This window comes from Hoplias malabaricus, chromosome 2 (assembly GCF_029633855.1).
Source record: "Hoplias malabaricus isolate fHopMal1 chromosome 2, fHopMal1.hap1, whole genome shotgun sequence".
NCBI classification, from domain to species: domain Eukaryota; kingdom Metazoa; phylum Chordata; class Actinopteri; order Characiformes; family Erythrinidae; genus Hoplias; species Hoplias malabaricus.
The window spans coordinates 21,181,910-21,201,413 of record NC_089801.1 but is presented as its reverse complement, the minus strand read 5'-3'; the positions used below and the strand labels follow the sequence as shown (position 1 = coordinate 21,201,413).

At 38.7% G+C, this 19,504-nt stretch overlaps 1 pseudogene; it reads right to left on the bottom strand.

Annotated features, from left to right (window-relative positions):
• Positions 1-14,155: 14,155 nt before the first annotated feature.
• On the bottom strand, positions 14,156-18,138 carry LOC136676152 (elastase-1-like; annotated as a pseudogene).
• Positions 18,139-19,504: the final 1,366 nt, after the last annotated feature.

The following is a 19,504-nucleotide window of genomic DNA, read 5'->3' as shown; positions in this document are numbered from 1 at the left end:
AGACGGCCTCATAAGACAGTATTAAGAAATGTTCAGTGTGTTTTTATGCTCAGCCATATGAACATAAGTATGTGCGTTACAGAGAGGGATGTTTAGGATAAGCTGTCAGTGAGGCAGGACACTATTAATTTTACACCCTCCCTTAAGTGCATGCAAATGTAAACTATTCTCTATGTTTGCCTTATTTGGAAAGGAGAGAACAATATAGGCAAAAGGATCCGAGCCAGCGGGGGAGAGAGACAAATAGACACGGGACAGAGATGATCGGAGCGCTCAAATTGAACACCCTCTCACGGGATCCTTAAGAACCTGTAAGACACTGTTTTGGTAAATAAAGATGTATTTACACTTTTAACCGTGTCTGCGGAGATTCTTTTCCATCACCTGTCTTCACAACACAGCAAAAGTTAACAACAAAGTTGGCGACGAGGATGGGATATGAGCTGTGACCTGTCTGCTTCAGATGACCCCTGCACTCAAACTCCCGCTTAAAAGCCGGCAAATAGAAGGTGAGATTTTCACAAATTTGAGCGCTGGTTGGGTGTTTGGGCTGTCTGATGCAGAAAGAGTTGCACCGAGATAGACTCATTAGTGTATGCAGTGTTGTGTTGGAAATGGTGTTGGATAAAGATTCTCCGTTCTAAATTTTTAACTATAGTCAAAATAATAGAGAAATGAAGGAAATAAAAGGGAATGATTAATAAGAGTAAAAAGGAAAAATAAAAGGAAAGGAAATGTTGAAGTATAAGTGTAGAATAGCTTAATTAGTAACGATAAGGTGAGCTGATGATGACATGCACGTTTGGGTAAACAGGGCCCTATTTTTGCTTAAACTGTAAGACATGAATCACAGTCATTGCGTGAAAGTAAGCTTTGAGTATTTTGGAATTGGATGATATTGAAATAGTGAGAAGCCCTGGGCCCAGTGGCATTTGGTTAAAATTTATTTAAGGTTAAATGGAATTTAAGGTTTTAAGGATAACGAAGAGAAATATATGGAAAATAGAGCAAAAGAGAGTTAAATAAAGAAAGGAAGCCGCAGATTTCGGATTTAAGCCCTCGTGGAGGCGGGGTTAGCCCGGCCGCAAATCCTGAAAAATTCACTAGGTGATTTTTTGGGTCAGTTTGATGAGAAACTGGAGGTGTGATGCAGAGATTTACTTAGGGGTGCCCACTCGAAACACTGTTGACGAACACTGTATTGATGCTGCCTCTTTTTGAATTATTACACCTCATAAGGTAGCATAAATTAAAATAAGGAATAAAGAAATAAGGAAATAAGGTAAGGGCGGCAATAAAAAGCATGCTGTTAATGTGTGAATGGGTCGACTATGAGAAATTGTGTTGAAAATGATGAGTGTGTGTAAGCGCTGTTTGGAGGATGTTGGATTATGTGTGTGTGCCTAGTGAGTTAAAAAAAAAAAAAAAAAAAAAATGTCTGGCTGTGCATGTGTGTGTGTCAGCTGAAAGAATTTTTTTTGGGAGAAAAAGGGGGAGTGATCAACCCCCTCCCTTCTGTGGTTGCTATTGAGTGTGTGTGGGGGAGAACTGGTCTCTCCCTTGCGCTGTAAAAGAGCCATGAATTTTCTGTGGGAGTGTTTTTAGAAAACGGGGGAATGTGATAAAGAATAAGAGATTTAGAAATTAATAGGGAAAGAAATTTGTAATGGTAAAAATTATGAGCTTCGTTCAAGGACAGTTATTTAAATGAATATGAACCTCAATAAAATGAGGGGTTTGTTTATTTATGACAATGAGCCTGAACGGAAGACGTTTTTAAAGTAAAAATATATAAAGTAAAAATAAATGAGCTTTCTGGGAGACAGTAAATTAAAGAAAACAGTAGAAAATGAGCTCCAGAAAGACGTTTTTATGAGCTTTCTTGGAGATTATACATTAAGAAAATATAGACAATGAGCTCCAGAAAGACGTTTTTAGATGCTGAGAATAGGAGAAAGGAGAGCAAGGTGCAAAGCTGAGTAATTAATAGGGTACATTGGGGAAACTGTAAGGTTTAATCATGGGAACTAAAGGGAAAATTGTTATTGGGGAAAGGAGAAAAATTTTTGAAATCTCCATATGATGGTTTTATTGGGAGAAAAAAGGGATCATGGGTCTAGTTCCTCTCATTTTATTGAACTTTTGAAATCTTATGCTTTGCAAGGGGGGTCTCTTTCTGCAAGTGTGTAAGGCCTAAAATTCACTCTTGAAAAAGGAGAGAAATGTCAGGACTTTGATTTGTGATGTACTGATAAAAGCCACGTTGATTTGATTTAAATAGAAACTAATAGTTATTGGGCAAATTAGAAAATATTGAGGTATAGTGCTGTGCAGGGGTTTGAAGCTCCTGATAATGGGTGTGGTGCTTGTGTTGTGCTTATGATCTAAAATAAAAGGGAATAGAGGATTAATTTAACATAGTGGGTGAGAGTGAATTGGTGGAGCAGTAATTTGTTTGTGTTCTCTTTGAATGCAATAGTTTGATGAAATTGAGATACATTGAATGGGGTAATTGTTTTAGGCCAGTGGAACTGAGGAATGGCCTTATATGGAGGGAGCTGCATTAAGGATGAACTTATTGCCATCAATCACTTTAGACCCTTTTAAGGGGGGTTGAGATTAAGGTCGTTTGGGCTTCAAGCCAATGAAGAGATTTGTTGGAGGTGTTTACAATATTGAATGAAGGGTAAAAATGTTATGAATGATCTAAATGTTGGTAAATAAAATACAAATACGCATATTGAATGTTTAATTACTAAGAAGTAAGCTGAATGTATTAAATTTATATTTGTCTTTTTATCCTGTGGGGTGTGTGTGTGTGAGTTCTCAAATTTTAAAGGAGACGGTGAGAAGAGGACCAGGAGGAGAAAAGGGGGGTCAAAATTTGCCCAGAACAGAGCAGACTGCACAAAGGCTAGTCGTTTTATCCACAAACTTCTTTCACAAACACCTGCATTGATACATTTAGATTAAATCATTAATAGGTCTCATTATTAAAAAGTAATAATTGGAAATTCATTGATTTGTTTATCTATTTGCATTTAGTTCATTAGAGGTGCTATAGTACATGACATAGACTTCTTCAAAGAAAGCTTGGCAACAGGTTGTTCATTTTTAAGGTAATAATTTGATTATAAAGAATTAACAACGTGGTTTATGAAGAAAAATTATTATTTGAAAAGGGATTTCTGATCTAAGCTTTGCTATAAGTGTATGGGGTTGCAAATATTTAGTGGTAATCATATTTAGAAGTGCTTGTAGAGTCTTATATAAGTTTGTATATTCTTTAATTACAAGATAGTTACTGAATGTTTAATAAATCTAGGTTTATGGTGCACTTAGTAGTTATATCACTTAGTAAAGGGGATTTAGTGGTGTGAATTGTATTGCATATTAAGGTTTGATTTCTCTGAAGTTGGCAAATTCAATTGGGGATTGATTTTTATTGATTGTGGTAATATAGTGGCATATAAACAGAGGAAAAAGGGGAGAGAAATAATTAATAAGTGTAAGTTGGGAACATAATTAGTCATTATTATGCCAAAAATGGGCACTAATGTTTCAAAAGGGGTTACTCCTGTTGATATAGTTAAGAAAAATAATCCTTTAATAAAAGGCATTGCAAGAATATCAGAAAAATTTTATAAGCGATGGCCTGACATAGACCAACCATGGCCGGTAGAGGGGACACTTAACCCAGATGTAATTAAAACAATAGAGGTACTTGTATCAACATATAAAGCAGGACAGAAAAAAGGGCGTCAAGGAGAAAAGCGAAAGGAAAAAAGAGAAATAGAGCTTGGCATTCTCCAGTTATTTGAACAAGAGAGTCAGAAACTGATGAAGGCAGCGAAGGACAAGAGGGAGAAAAGTGCAGACGCGATTAACCAACTTACGAAAAAAAACCGAAAGACAGATGGCCGAAGTTAATGTGTCTTTTTCACATGTGGACTCAGTTAAGACACCACCACCTTATGAGAAGGAAGTGAAAAGTGAAAAAGCCTATCCTCAGCTTCCAGTGATTAGTCAAGGAGGAAATTATCACATTGAAGATGAAGATGAATGCATCATTGAAACAGGACAAGCAGAGACAACGATAAAACTGTATCCAAGTTCCAAAAGCAAGAAGAAAACTCGACGTCTGCAGACTAGAGGTGAACTGAGAATGAGAAGGAGGACCATTGGAGATGAGGATCTGAGTGACCAGGAGGAGGCCATGGGTGGATATGACCCAGCCATCAGACGAATGCTAGCTAAAGCAGAAAAAAGAGGAGATGTGAGTAGAAGGAAAGAGGACTCAAAAGATGGAAGTTCTGATGAAACAGAGAATGAAGAAAGTGATGATGGATGGAAGAGTAAGGGATCTTTCTCTGAAAGAGGATTATTTCCTGAAACATCCAGCACAAAAGGAGAAGACAGACGAAGAACTTTGAGAGAAGTAGAAAAAAGTATAGACCAATGTTTATTGAACTTAGATAATGCTTCTAGCTCACTGGAGACACAACTGAAAGAGTTGCAGACATATGAGGAGGATCTGAAAAATGAAGACACTAAAAAATCTGAAAAACAATACACTTTGCGTCCAAGGAAAGGGAAATCACTTGAAAAGATGTGTCCAGTGATAGTCCGTGGACGGAATTTGGAATACAAGCCTTGGCAAAATACAGATATGTCAGATATCATGGAAAAGTTACCTACTTTGCAAGAAGGAGCACATCCTTGGATTTCAAAATTGGAAGAGCTTCTGGTGGGAACGCAGCCAGCAATAGGTGACATAAAGAGACTTTTAGCAAATCTCCTGGGAGTTCCAGCCATGGAAGAAATTCTACAGAAAGCGGGCCTAGAACGATATGTAAGAACTGCTGTTAATGATCCAGAGCTGTTTGCTGCAATCAGAGGTCGAATGTGGAGAGCATTGAAAGATTCATTTCCAACCAATGTGCATCCTGACAATATCCTGATTGAGCCTTTGGGAGAAGATGAGAACCCGAGAGCCTATGTGTCAAGAGTCCATCAGGTATGGAGAAATGTCACAGGAAATGATCCAGATTTAAATCAGATGGAACAGTCAATTTTGCGAGCCAAATTACAGAAGGGACTACCCTTACCAGTGAGAAGTAAACTGGCAGAAGTAGTGGGTCTCGGAAGCATGGCAAAGAGTGTCTATACAGATCATATAGCCCATCAAGTGGAGCTATATAGAAAGAAGGAACATGATCAGAAAATACAGGATGAAGAGACCCTCAGAAAGCTGAACCAAATACAACTGGTGGACAACAAGAAAAAAGAAAAGAAACAAGCTGTAGTCATACAAAGTCAGCCTCCTAATCAGCCAGGACCACATCTGGATCAGACTCAACCTCAAGTGAGCCAGTCAGCATCAGTTGCTCCAGTGACTCCCTGGCCACAGCCAGTGTTTGGTCAGGTGCAGACATGGAGAGGAAGAAGTCAGGGAAATCTAGGAAGAGGAAGACCAGGAAGATTCAGTCTGAACTTTCAACAGCCTCCTGAAGTGTGCTATAATTGTGGAAAGTTTGGTCATTTTGCTCGTGAATGCAACCGGCCAGGAGGAAACTTCAGGGGATACTTTAGAGGAGGATTCAGAGGAGGATTCAGAGGACAACAAAGGTCAATCAAGGGACCTGTGAACCCTTATAGGGGCCCGGAACCAGGATTCTAGGGATGCCCGGAGAACTCGTGTGGGAGGTGTCAGCTGGTAGCAATAGGGCCGGAGAGAGATCCAACAATAGAGGTGAAAATAAATAATCGACCATTGACAATGATGGCAGATAGTGGAGCTGCTTTCACCTGTATTCGGCCTGAAGATGCTATACACCTCCCCAAGTCTGGTCAGATGATTCGGACAATCGGGTTTGAGGGAGTAAAACAGCTGATTCCTCTCACAGAACCAATTGAGCTCTGCTATAAACATCTGAAGACTACAATACCCATACTGGTATCAGAACATACACCTATTGCACTTTTGGGAAGAGATGCTTTGTGCAGACTGAACTGTACAATAAAATGCACACCGGACGGCTGCCTGGTAGAAGTGCCGAGTGAAATGATTAATCAACTGATGATGAAAACAGAGACTGATGCTTCTTCAGTATTTTGGATTGGAAATCTTAGCGAAGAATTCTTGGAACCAGCCAAGATGTGGGAGAAGTTTATTGTAGCAAACATGCCTGATGCAAAGACTCCAGAGTATCCATTTCATTGTACACTGAAATACTTTAAGGATGCTGAACAATCAGATGGAGAACAATGGCTGAGTCATCAACCAAAGCAAGTTGAATTACGTTCATGTTGCATAATTTTGGGACCACAAGGAGCTGCTATGAAGATAGACAAAAATGATTACTTGCATAAAGAGTTTGAGATGGGAAAAAGTGTACCACATGTGACTTTGCTGGTGTCTGAAGACTGTGAGCAGAAACAAATAGGTGAAATGATGGCAGAAGCAGAAGAAGTTGTCTTTAAACCGTTTAAAGAGAATCTTTCCATCTGGAGGAGTGAAGATCAGCGATTTATCAAGATTATGATTACTGCTCAAGGACAAGGACAGCCACAAGTCGTCAGGATGACACATGAATCACTTTACAATGAGAAGATGGATTCAAACTCTTTGAAAGAGGAAATGCTGCGATGTGTTCCAAAATGTTTATGGTCACAACATAGCACTGACATTGGATTTGTGAAGTCAGCTCAACCAGTGAAAGTTGAACTCCGACCAGGAACAAAACCTCCGTGGAAGCCTCAGTATCCTTTGAATGAAGAAGCAATCAAAGGGATCGAACCACAAATTGAAGGTCTTGTGAAGGCAGATGTTCTGAAGATAACACAGAATCCGCAGAGTAATTCACCTTTGTTGCCTGTGAAGAAGCCAGATAACTCTTATCGTTTAGTACATGATTTGAGAGCAGTAAATGAAGTAGTCGCAGACTTTCCAGCAGAAGTGCCAGATCCACATGTTTTGTTAGCCCAAATTCCTCCGAATGCAAAGTATTTCACAGTATTAGATTTATGTGGTGCATTTTTTAGTGTTCCACTAAGTGTAGAAAGTCAGGGTTTATTTGGGTTTACTTACAAGGGACAATTCTATGAGTATAAGAGATTACCACAGGGATATAAACATAGTCCTCACATTTTCAATAAAGTATTGAAAGATGATTTAGTTGGGGTAGATCAGAAGTTAAAAAGTACTGTCATTCAATGCATGAATGATATTTTTCTTTAGAAAAATATCTAGAAAAAATGATATTTTTCTTTAGAGTTTAGCTCTTTTAGAAGATGATATGACAGCATATGTTGCATACTTAGCTAATTTACATAAAAGAATATCCACATACGTTTCAGAAAAGCAAAGAAAAGAGGAGGAGCAGGAGAGACTGGATGAGCAAAGGAAGAATACAGTGCAGCCTGGAGACAAGGTGTTTGTAAAGGTATTTAGAAGAAAATGGTATAACGAACGCAGAGAAGGACCTTTTGAAGTTGTTCGCAGTACTGGAACGGCAGTTCAAGTCAAGGGGTCTCCAACGTGGTATCATTTATCTCACTGTGTTAAAGCACCAAGTAAAGAGGAGCCTTTCTCAAAGGGAGGAGATGTTGCAGGTTCAGGAGAACCAAAAGAACATGAGGGAGAAGAGGTTGAAAATAACATGCAAGAAACAAATCAGAGTAGATCTCCTGAAGAGGAGATTGTCCCTGGTTTGGATGATGCTGATGACTCTGTGTATATTTCTGATGATGCCAGACATGACACAGCAGATTGTAAACGAGACAAAAGGTTTGGAGAAATTGAATTTCAATATGTCCCAGAAACAGCAGGTCCCATTCCAGAAAGCAGTAATTCCATTTCAAAACAGTTCAGAGACTTGGATCAAGAGAAGAGTCCAAGACCAGTTCGGAAAAAGGTTAGACCTAAACGGTATGAGAACTAAAGAGAATGAAACTTTAAAGAATTTTACTTTTTCAGTGTTGAAAGTTAGTGAGGGGGTAAATGGATCACATCTAACTACACTAGTGCCTTTAATAATTTCAACAACGTCATCACCTTTCAAGACAGTGGTTAAAGCTAAATTAGGTAAAGCAGTTCATCTTCCCTGTAAATGTGGAAGATTTAATACAGGGGGTAATAGTCCTCCTGAGTGGAAAAATAGTCGTGGTGAAAAAGTGGTGTTAACAGGACCTGAAGTTGATCATTTGCCTCATGACCAGAGAAAGTATCTTTTGTTTAATGCCTTTAGGTGGTTCAGAGTTAGAGATGATTGTTCAATTCTTTTACGTAATGTTACATGGGAAGATCAAGGGGAATACACTTGTACTTATTTGGAACCAGAGCTTAAGTTTGTGCCATTTCAAAATGTGTGGAGAGAAGGGTACATAACTCGTACAGTGATAGTGATGATAAAGGACCAGAGTCCTATTGAAGTTTTTACATCTATTAAAAGAGTTCAGGACCAAACCACTATGGCAATGACTTTAAAGGTTACTAAAGAACAAATTAAGCCAATTACTTTAGCTCCAGAAATAAGTAAAGGAAATAATGTAACTAATCGGATTACTACTATAGATATGCCATTAAAGGAGATGAATAGTACTACACTGACAATGATGACTTCTGCTTCGGGTACATCTGAGTCTAGCACAACTGTTGAAAATGGAAAAATAACAAGATCACATAATGTTGTAAAAGTAACCCAGACTCCAGAAGTAATGTTCTTTCCATTGCAGAAGGAAATAAACATAACACAGGGTCCAGAGTTAAATATGGAGCATGAAGTGAATATCAGTCAAGTGACTTTTGAAGCTAGAAACCCAATGGAAGACATGGATTCAAAGGGTTTAGTAACCACTGAGAAAATCACTTTAGAAGGGCAGAGTGAGTTTTTTGATTCTGACTGGACATCTGAAGAAATGACTGACCATTATCATGCATTACAGAAAAGAGAAGCAAAATGGAAAGCATAAGGATTTGATTCTTCAGTGTTACAAATCACAGACCCATGGGCATCTAGAAATTTATGGTTTCAGCAAATAACCCATTCCGTAAGAATGAGTACGAGGTTGACTGGTCCATGTGTGGTGAAAGTTCCATCACCAAGCACATGGCCATCAATTTTAGAGACAGTACCAGAACCATTGCATTCTATGTGTCAATCTTATGCTTTATCGTGGTTAATATATCAGCAAAACTCTGAAGAAGATATAATAATGGCTTTATCAGTGCATTTGTTTAGACCTAGATTAAATTGTACTTGGTTGATGAAGTTACCATATGTGAATTTCCTTAATCAGCATGAAAATATACTGACAGCACGGCCTGATGCGATGGAAGTAAAATCTGTGAAGACTAAAGACTGTTTTTGTTCCAATGATACTCACAATGGACAGGGGATGTTTATGAGAATATCTGATTGTGCTCGTTATAAGATGAATTTTAAAGAGCCTAAACCTAAGGACGTTTTGTTTAAAGTGAATTTTCATACACCAGATAGCAAACATAGTAGAACATTAATGGTGCAGTATGACATTTTGCCTGTAAATGTGACTATAGGAAATTTTAAGGATATTTGGTGGGTTTGTGGAGATAAAGCATACATATTTCTACCATATGGGTGGACAGGCTGTTGTTATATGGCAACATTAAAGCTTCCTTATGAGGTTTATACTCTCCAAAAAGTTGAAGCAACTGATGAAGGGAATTCTGAAGGTAATTCTGTGAGAAGAAAGAAAAGGGAAATGGCTCAGTTTCATAACTTGGAAGCATATCATTGGAGAATCAGTATAGGAGAAAAATGGGGTATAGGATTATTTCCATGGTATGGTGTGACATTTTTAGCAGATCATATAGATAATATTACGTACACTTTACAAGGGTTTGCTAATGAAACAATAAGAGGGTTTCAGTTTTTGTCAAATACTCAAAAAAGTCACAGATTAACATTGTTGAAACATGACATGGCTCTGGATTACATTTTAGCTAAACAAGGAGGTTTATGTGTAGCTTTGAATCTGACAGGGGATGCCTGTTATACTTTGATTCAGGATAATTCTGATAATATGACTAGTGTTATAGAAGCATTGAAGCATATAAGGGAGGAGTTTGGTCCATCAAAAGGAGCTGGATGGTCTGTGAATGCTTGGTTATTGGAGAAATTAGGACCACTAGGAGCAATGTTGGCTCAAGTTTTTGGAGCAGCTCTTTTAGCAGTGTGTATAATGTTTTGTTTTTGTACACTGTTGTTAACTTGTGCAAAAGCTATGATTTTGAAATGGGTTGGAGTGGTAATGCCTGGAAATCAAGTACAGATGCCATTATTAAGTAGAACCGACTCAGGCAAACATGAGGAGGAAATGTTGGAAAACAACCTGGTAGAAAGATATCCATTTTGAATATCCACTTTTATATATTTTTCCATTCACTTATGATATTATCTTTTATTTTGTTAGGTTTATTATAAGTAATCAAGTAAAATGATTGTAGGATGAAGTATACACTGTAGCTTATAAAACGTATTAATCCATTAATGTTACTATTATTAAAGTTTTATTTGATGTTTATTTGCATCTGTCATTTTTTGGAAAAGATACTGGCTGTTGTTTCTTTCTTCCAGAAAGAAAAAGGGGGGAAGAACACTGTAAGGGAGGATGGTTGTTTGAGATTCCTGAAATGCTACAGGGATCCAAAATCTCAAAAGAGGACAATAAAACAGAAGGACTTTGAAACAGAATGGTGAAGACTTGCTGAAGCTCAATATGTCATCAACATCACATCAGAAGACAAAATTGCTGAAAAGACAATATTATGTCATATGTCTCTATTGAATTGTTTATTATTAGTAATCTTTGATAGTGATAAACTATTATATGAGTGATATTAAAAATTGTAACAACTGTTTATTATGAAGATTTATAGACTGATGAAATGTAATCTGTGTAAGTGTATTGAAATCTCAGAGTTTTTGTTTGTTTTATCGATGTTAGGGCCAAGGGGTGTGTCAGGTAGGGACAGGTCCACTGGAAGGTCCGATGGGTCGACCAGCCTGAATTTGGACATTGGTTTGATTTTATTTTCTGAGATTTTTATATACATTTACTTAAGTCAACTCCCTACACATATAGAATAAATTTAATTGGATTGGAGTACAATTTTTTTGTGATCGCCTGGGCAGAGAGGGATTGTTGAGGGAATTTTTCCTGTCTAAAATGTTTGAAGGATTTTCAAGAAAGATTGCTGCCGGGCAGGTTTTTTCGCCCTCACACTCCATGACATTTTGTTACATCATAATGCAAGTGATGTTAAAATTGTGTGTAGGAAGGTATCACTTATTTGTTATGACATTTACATGTATGGGTTGCTTGAATTTTTACGAGACTTTAACAGTCTCGAAGGGAGGAAATTATGAGGTATATTTATCAGACGGCCTCATAAGACAGTATTAAGAAATGTTCAGTGTGTTTTTATGCTCAGCCATATGAACATAAGTATGTGCGTTACAGAGAGGGATGTTTAGGATAAGCTGTCAGTGAGGCAGGACACTATTAATTTTACACCCTCCCTTAAGTGCATGCAAATGTAAACTATTCTCTATGTTTGCCTTATTTGGAAAGGAGAGAACAATATAGGCAAAAGGATCCGAGCCAGCGGGGGAGAGAGACAAATAGACACGGGACAGAGATGATCGGAGCGCTCAAATTGAACACCCTCTCACGGGATCCTTAAGAACCCGTAAGACACTGTTTTGGTAAATAAAGATGTATTTACACTTTTAACCGTGTCTGCGGAGATTCTTTTCCATCACGTGTCTTCACAACACAGCAAAAGTTAACAACAAACTCCTCTCTGTATTGAGAAGAAAGTTTGATGCAGTCCACAAGCTTTTAAAGATACTAATTGTCTGTCCCGATGCTTACAGAAATGCCAAATATGTCCAAACACCCACCGCAGCAGAGGATAGCAATGTAAGTGAAATGCTACCTTCCCCAGTGTAGAGCACACATGCAGCAGTACATCACAAGCCTAACAAATGGAGTTGATTAACACAAGACTTGCTTTGGATATCCCAAACATGGTGCTCAGGATGAATTGTTATATTGTATTCAGTGAGGGACTAGAACATGATACAACCATCCTGTACATCATTTATGTGCCCAGCACCTCTTAGCAGGTAGAGCCCATTAAAATCATCCAGTGCCAATAAATAGACTATAACCTTCTGGACAGTCTGACACCTCTGTTAAACTTCCACTTCACTGTCTTTTTAAAAAGTCAAACAAATCTTGTTTACAGAGAACAGTGTAGGTGGTAGAAAATCGGCACCCAATGGGCTATGTCCATTCCAGTATCCAAAGAAATAGTTTAAAGGATGCACAGCACCTGCAGTAGCAATCCAACAGACACTATATGTCATCCACCCATGAAGATGCATGCTTCCCTGTCACTGCCTGTACCAGACAGCAGCTAGAGCTACATATTCTCGTTAAGTAAGATTTAATAACCCTACCATAGATTTGAGAGAAAAGTGGTTCACCAGTGCCTTTAACTCCACATTGTGTGCAGTTAAATGCCTTAAGATCTTATCTTTGACCTTTGTTGACCCAACTATTAATTTACTTCAAAGTATGGTCATAATGTGTGTTAAGGTTAGTTAATGCCATGGATCAGACACAGCAGTGCTGCTAGAGTTTCAAAACACTGAGTGCCTTTACATGCACTCAATAAACTGAAAAATACACAAAATCAGATGTTGTGAGTTATCTGATCTACACTTTCACACTCACTTGGGTAACCAGGTAATAGCCAAGCTCAGCATTTACATGAGTCTGGCAATTATCAGATTTCTTTTTTGTAACAGCCAATAATATCACAGAAAGATGTGCATGTCTCTCCATTACAGACAGAGACCCAAGCTGCTGTTCATGTTTGCGGCGAGGACTGGGGTAAAGAATTTTCAGATACATAACAATGAAAGAACTAAGTGTGTTTAACATATACATTTTCTGACCAACGTGTTTTGTTTTCCAATTAGAAAAAAGCCTGTCAAGAAATACACCAACACAAAATTATTTACTGTATTTAAATGACGTTTTTTCTGCTTGGATGCCAAGAATCATTTTGCCACAATGGTTTGCTAATAGATTGTTATTCATTAGCATGGTTTACAATCTACAAACGATATTTTTCTAAGTTCATTACACAATGTAAGATAATGTTCATTTACTCTTCTGTCTGGTTCCCAAGGATCAATAATAAGCCCAATATTGTTTTCAATATACAACCCCAGTTCCAAAAAAGTCAGGACACTGTGTAAAATGTACATAAATGTAAATAGGAACGGGATGCAATAACTTGCATATCTCATATTTTATTCAGAACAGAACAAAGATGTAGAAGGTAAGACTTTTTAACCATTTCATAAAAAAATATTAACTAATTTAGAAATTGATGGCAATAACACATCTCACAAAAGTTGGAAAAAAGGACAACAAAAGTCTGGAAGAAAAAGTGGTACTAATAAAAAAAATGTCAACACCAGAAATGCTGCTGTCTTCTCTGGTCCATCCAGTTCAAAAACCTGCATACCTGCGTTAATGCCTATGGCGTGGACAGCTTACACATCTGGAAAGGCACCATCAATGCTAAACCGTATGAAGAAGAGGTTTTAGAACATATGCTCCCATCCAGACTGTGTCTCTTACAGTGAAGGTATTTCAACAAGACATGCTTAACCACACACAGCATTCATCACAACACCGTGGCTTTGCAGAAGAAGAGTCCAGGTGCTGAACTAATAAAATACATTTGGTAGATCAGGAATTGAAAATTTCACCAAACTCAGGACTGTGGAGCGGACAAGAAAGGGACAACATTCCTCTTCCAAAAGCAGCTCATCTCCTCACTTCCCAGATGTTTACAGACAGTTGGTAAAAGAAGAGGGGATGCTACACAACAACAGACAGGGCCCTGTCCAAAGTGTATTGATATGTGGTTCTGCCATGAATTTCTGTATGGATTATTAATTTTTATGAAAACAAAAGTTGAAATGTATTATGATCAGCTTCTTATATGTACTCTATGTTCAATTGGGAATAAAATATATTGCCTGCATATAAGGGGGTTTGTTTGTTTTCATGGGGGTTGTTTGTTTTTTCAAGTCGAACAGAAAATTCTAAACGTCTTTGCATTGTATTGGTGCTTTCTACTTACGCTCTGAATCCAGGGAATGTAGGCAGACACACGGGTGAAGACGGTGGGTTTCAAGAAGGTGTTGTAACCAGCAGTGGACACAAAGCTCGTAATTCCATGGACCACATAGCGGTTAGCAACCAAACAGTTCAGAGGGCCACCACCATCCCCCAATGATGAGAGAAGACCAGACCAGTGTTTCATTTAGTAACACTGTCACTCAGAATCCGTGTGTATTTCACAGAGATAAGAAAGGGAACTGTAGCTCATCTCACATTGCAGCCTGAGTTGATGCTACCACCAGCACAGATCATGTTGGTCTTGACTGTAGCGCCCCACCAGTTGCTGCTAGAGCAGGTAGCATAATCGACTATAGGCAGCGGAGCCTGCCTCAGCTGAGCAGAGAGATAACCACCCGCTATGAGAGAGAATGAGAAAGAGAGAGAGGGGGAGATTTTTTACAAATTATTTTAGATGTAAACAATGTATTATTGAGTGCTGGGAATGACACTAGTAATTTCTTTACATATTCTGATTATTTAGGCTTTTGTAAGACAACTTTTTAACAATTTTTAAGCAGATCCTATCAAGCATTATGAAGTTATGCAGCATTTTCTGAAAGTAGGCAATATGTACCCAAAAGTGCTTATATATTTAATAGTCTGTCACAAATCATAAAGGTGCTATTGATTTTCTTTTTTTCAGTAATAAAACAAGTACATTCAGGTTTATTCTAAAATATTTTGATAGCTTTCCATAGGGCTCCTTCAGCAATCAGCACTTTTCCCCTCTCTTAGGCCCAGCGAGTGAGTGATCTCAACACGTTGCTTCTCTTTGTCTTTGTCTGTGTCCCTGCTATTGGTTTGTAGATGCATCAATCACTTCTGACCCGCCCACAGAGAGCTGTTATCGAATCCCTGTGGAGAGTGCGTACCACAGCAACCCACCCCACCCCCACATCCACCGCTGATTGGTCCACAGCTATACTGATGAATCTAAGAGGGAACGCCCTCAGCTTTGAATTCATGAAGGTTTTACATAACATTTAAGTCCCATTGCCAATGCTAGGGGCTCCTGATCACTGCGTTAATATTACACAGGAAAAAAAGGAATGTTTGCTGTGACATGGCGAGTAACGGATGGCAGACCTCTATCGATCTTTTTGGAGACTTTCTTTAGTGCGGCTTCTCTCCTGAGACTGTAAGTGATTTTGTAAAGACTGAGGTGATCTGTAATGTTTTAAATGGTGTTCTGCTGCAGGTGTAAACAATCGGTACTAACAGGCTGTGCCCTCTTTCTTTACTGTAAACGGTTGAAATTTGTTGTATGTGTAGTTAGATAACCCAGACAGCGAGCATATAAAATGATTATACTAAAAATGTTGACACTGTGCTGGATTAAAATGATTTACTAATCTTATTTATAAAGACAACAAAAGATGAATGAAGAAAAAAATGTGAATTGGACTGTGAATGGAAAAGTGCTAAAAGGTGGCATTTTGTCTAAAATTATGTTTAATCACCAGTGGTCTGCCCAGAAAATGCTGTGCAAAACACTAGTGAACCTCCAGCATTGCCCTCAGTGGATCAACAGTGGTGCATCGTCTCATTGCTATCAGGGAACTTTCTGAATAAAATAAGTTAGTGTTGAGAACCGTGTGATAAACTTTTTAAACGCTATTAATTTATTAACTTGTTAATTTTTATTAAGAAATAGGACCCCGGAGGTCCAGATTCATTTATACTCTTTGCCAGTGCTGCTACTACGTATGTGTGGCTCAGATTGAGATATACCTTATGTAAGACACAAACACACACAAGGCTTAATGCAATGCTTATTCTACTTATTTGGCAGCTCCTTATTCATATCTTCGGTACCACCTTAAATGACTCAATTTGTCCCAGTGGCAGAATAATGCTATGTCCCAAAACACACTACACTTCACTTTACCTCCTAAACTGCTGAGGAACCTTTTCTCTCATGTACAACTCTGAACGTTAAAACACACAGAGGCACTCAAAAAACAGTGGCTGTGCAAATCAATTTATGTTTGGAATTATCGGTTTCTTTACTATATTTTGGAGTGAAGGCAGTGAGTAAATCACCTGGTCATGGCTCAGCACAACTTGTGTAATTGGTCCAAAATGTCTGAACCAACCAAAAAGTGTTTTCACACTACACACAAATCAGACTTTGATTCAGTTTGTTCCAGACTGACATCATCTCTTTTGGTTGAACCAAGTTTTGGTCCTTTGGTCTAGACCACGGTCTTAGGCACCTTCCACATGTGCTATTTATTTTAATTCAGAACAAACTGATAAACCTGAAAGTCCAGACCAAACAGGGCATGTGTGAAAGCACACTATCTTCAAGAGAAAAACTGTAACTCACTCTGAGTGGCCCCCCAGCCGGTGACATAGCAGAATGTGCTTCCTGGGAGGATCTGACCAGTGGGTGGCAGGGTAGCCAACTGGACAAACGTGTTCAGGATGGCCTCTGAAGACAGATGGATCAGGGCAATGCCGTTCCTGAGGTAAGAAAACCACTACTGATCGTTTATAGGTAAAAGCTACTGGAAAAACTCATCAGGTTTTTGGAGAATAACCTACAGAGATCTTTACATGTGGAGTTATTGCAGTTTTAAAATAGGTTCTTTGCACTCACATCGTCTTCAAAGAACTCATTGTCCAAAGAAAAACAAGCATCTCAATTTTCACTTTATAGTTTACCACATTATTTAAACAGTCTATCACACTGTGCAAATTTCATGTTGAATAGACCAGAAAATTAATTTGGAATAAAATAATTTAACACTGACTTCCATTGTAAATTCATTCATTCATTATATGTAACCACTTATCCAACTCAGGGTTGTGGTGGGTCCAGAGCCTACCTGGAATCATTGGGCACAAGGCAGGAATACACCCTGGAGGGGCGGCAGTCCTTCACAGGGCAACACAGACACACACAGACATTCACACCTAAGGACACTTTTGAGTGCCAATCCACCTACCAACGTGTGTTTTTGGACTGTGGGAGGAAACCGGAGCACCCGGAGGAAACCCATGCGGACACGGGGAGAACACACCAACTCCTCACAGACAGTCACCCGGAGCGGGAATCGAACCCACAACCTCCAGGCCCCTGGAGCTGTGTGACGGCGACACACACCACCGTGCCGCCCCATTGTAGGTTAAGAAGGTTATTTATATATTCCTCTCCATTATATATTCCCCTACGTTTTGTTTTTTTTTTTTTTTTCGATGACACGACAAGTCAATTATTAAAAAAGAGAAAAAACAATTTACAACTGACCCTGAACTTAACACACCGTTCCAGCTGGGGTGGATGTACACAGCACTGACTCCATAGTACTGTTCCTTCTTCTCAGGTATAGTCAGATCAAAGTCTCCAAGAACAACAAGGGCCTCATTAATGCTACACAGGAGAACACAAAGACATGAGAGTTTAGAAGTGAGTACTCTTAGATGGTTGTTTACCCGTCCACACACTGAGCAGCGGCCAGCACCCAACCCTTTCTGATCAGAACTCCTCGCAGATGTGGTTATAGACCGTGCCAGATTGAGTTTGTATTGATGCCTTTTAGAAAGGAAGATCATCAGAGTTAACATTCATGAAATATATGTTTTAGTTAGTTGACAAGGCTTAGCTTGCATTAATGATGGTGTTCACCTGTCAGGGCCAAGCGTTGGGAGTGGACACAGAACCCCCAATGACTCTGGCCTGTGGATTCCCCTGCGTAGCATTTATGTAGGGAACAACATTACTGTCACCCAGCGCTGTTTTATGGAGACAACACACGTTTCTGTGACTACTCAATGTCTTTTATTTGGTAGTAATCAGAAAATAACAGATGCTCACCCAACTCGGTTCAGTCAGAACTTACCGAGGGCTGCAAAGGTGACAAAGTAGAGGATTCTCAGCATCTTTGCAAACTGTCAAGGAGGTGTGAAAATTAAAAAGTTCTGAAGCCTTTTATACAATTAGTGTGCATCAGGAGGGTGGGGTTGGACACAGTTGATGTAATCAGCAACAAAAAACTTTACAAAGGTTCATTGTACTTAAGGAAATGGCAGCCTAAAACATCCAAAAAATCTTCTGACCACAGAATGAAGAATCAAGTTTTAAAATGTTTTTAATTGTTGGCAGAGTATGACTTTTTTTCCACATTTTTCTGTGAAGTGAAAATGAAACGATACACTCCGAAGGTCTCCAAGATCTTTTTATAAATAACAATCTGAAAACATGGCATGAATTTTGTATTCAGCCACCTGTACTCTTATACCCATTAATAAAATCCAGTATTACCAACTGCTTTCAGAAGCCACCTAATTTTTTGTAGAGTCCACTTGTGTGCAGTTCTCAATGTAACTATAGCTGTTCAATGAAGGCCTCAGAGGATTGGTAGAGAACTTTAATAATCAAACAGCATCATGAAAACCAAGGAACACATGAGACAGGTCAGAGATAAAGTTGTGGTAGTGTAAAGCAGGGTTAGGCTATTAAAAAAAGGAGTATGGCACAACTGCAAACCTACCAAGACATGGCCGTCCACCTAAACTGACTGCCCAGGCAAGGACAGCATTGATTAGAGGAGCAATCAAGAGACCAATGGTCACTCTGGAGGAGCTGCAGAGATCCACATCTTGGGTGGGTTGAGTGAGTCTGTCCACAGGACCACCATTAGTCATGTACTCCACAAATCTGGCCTTTATGGAAAAGTGGCAAGAAGAATGCCAACTTAAAGCAAGCCATAAGAAGTCCCAATTCTATGTAGGGGACACAGTAAACATGTGGAAGAAGATACTCTGGTATCTGGATATAATGGAATAGTTTAGCTCAAAGTATGTGTTTGAATGGCCCAGACAACATCCAGACCTAAATCCTATTCAGATTCTGTGGTAAGACTTGAACATTGCTGTTCACAGAGGCTCTCCATCCAATCTGACTGAGCTTGAGCTATTTTGCCAAGAAGAATGGGCAAAAATGTCAGCCTCTGGAAGGTGGTCCTACAAAGTATTGACTCGGGGTGCGAAACACAAATACACACCACCATTTTCAGATATTTATTTATACAATTTTTGAAAAATGTATTATTTTTCATTTCACTTCACAATTAATTGCTACTTTGTGTTAGTCTGTCATTTAAAATCCCAATGAAAGACACTTAAATTTGTGGGTGTAATACGGAATTTTTTTTTTTAAATTTCAATGGGTATGAATAGTTTTGCAAGTCAAAGTACATACTTTAAAACAGAGGTCTCCTGAACCTGAACTTGGAGCCAGGTTCCA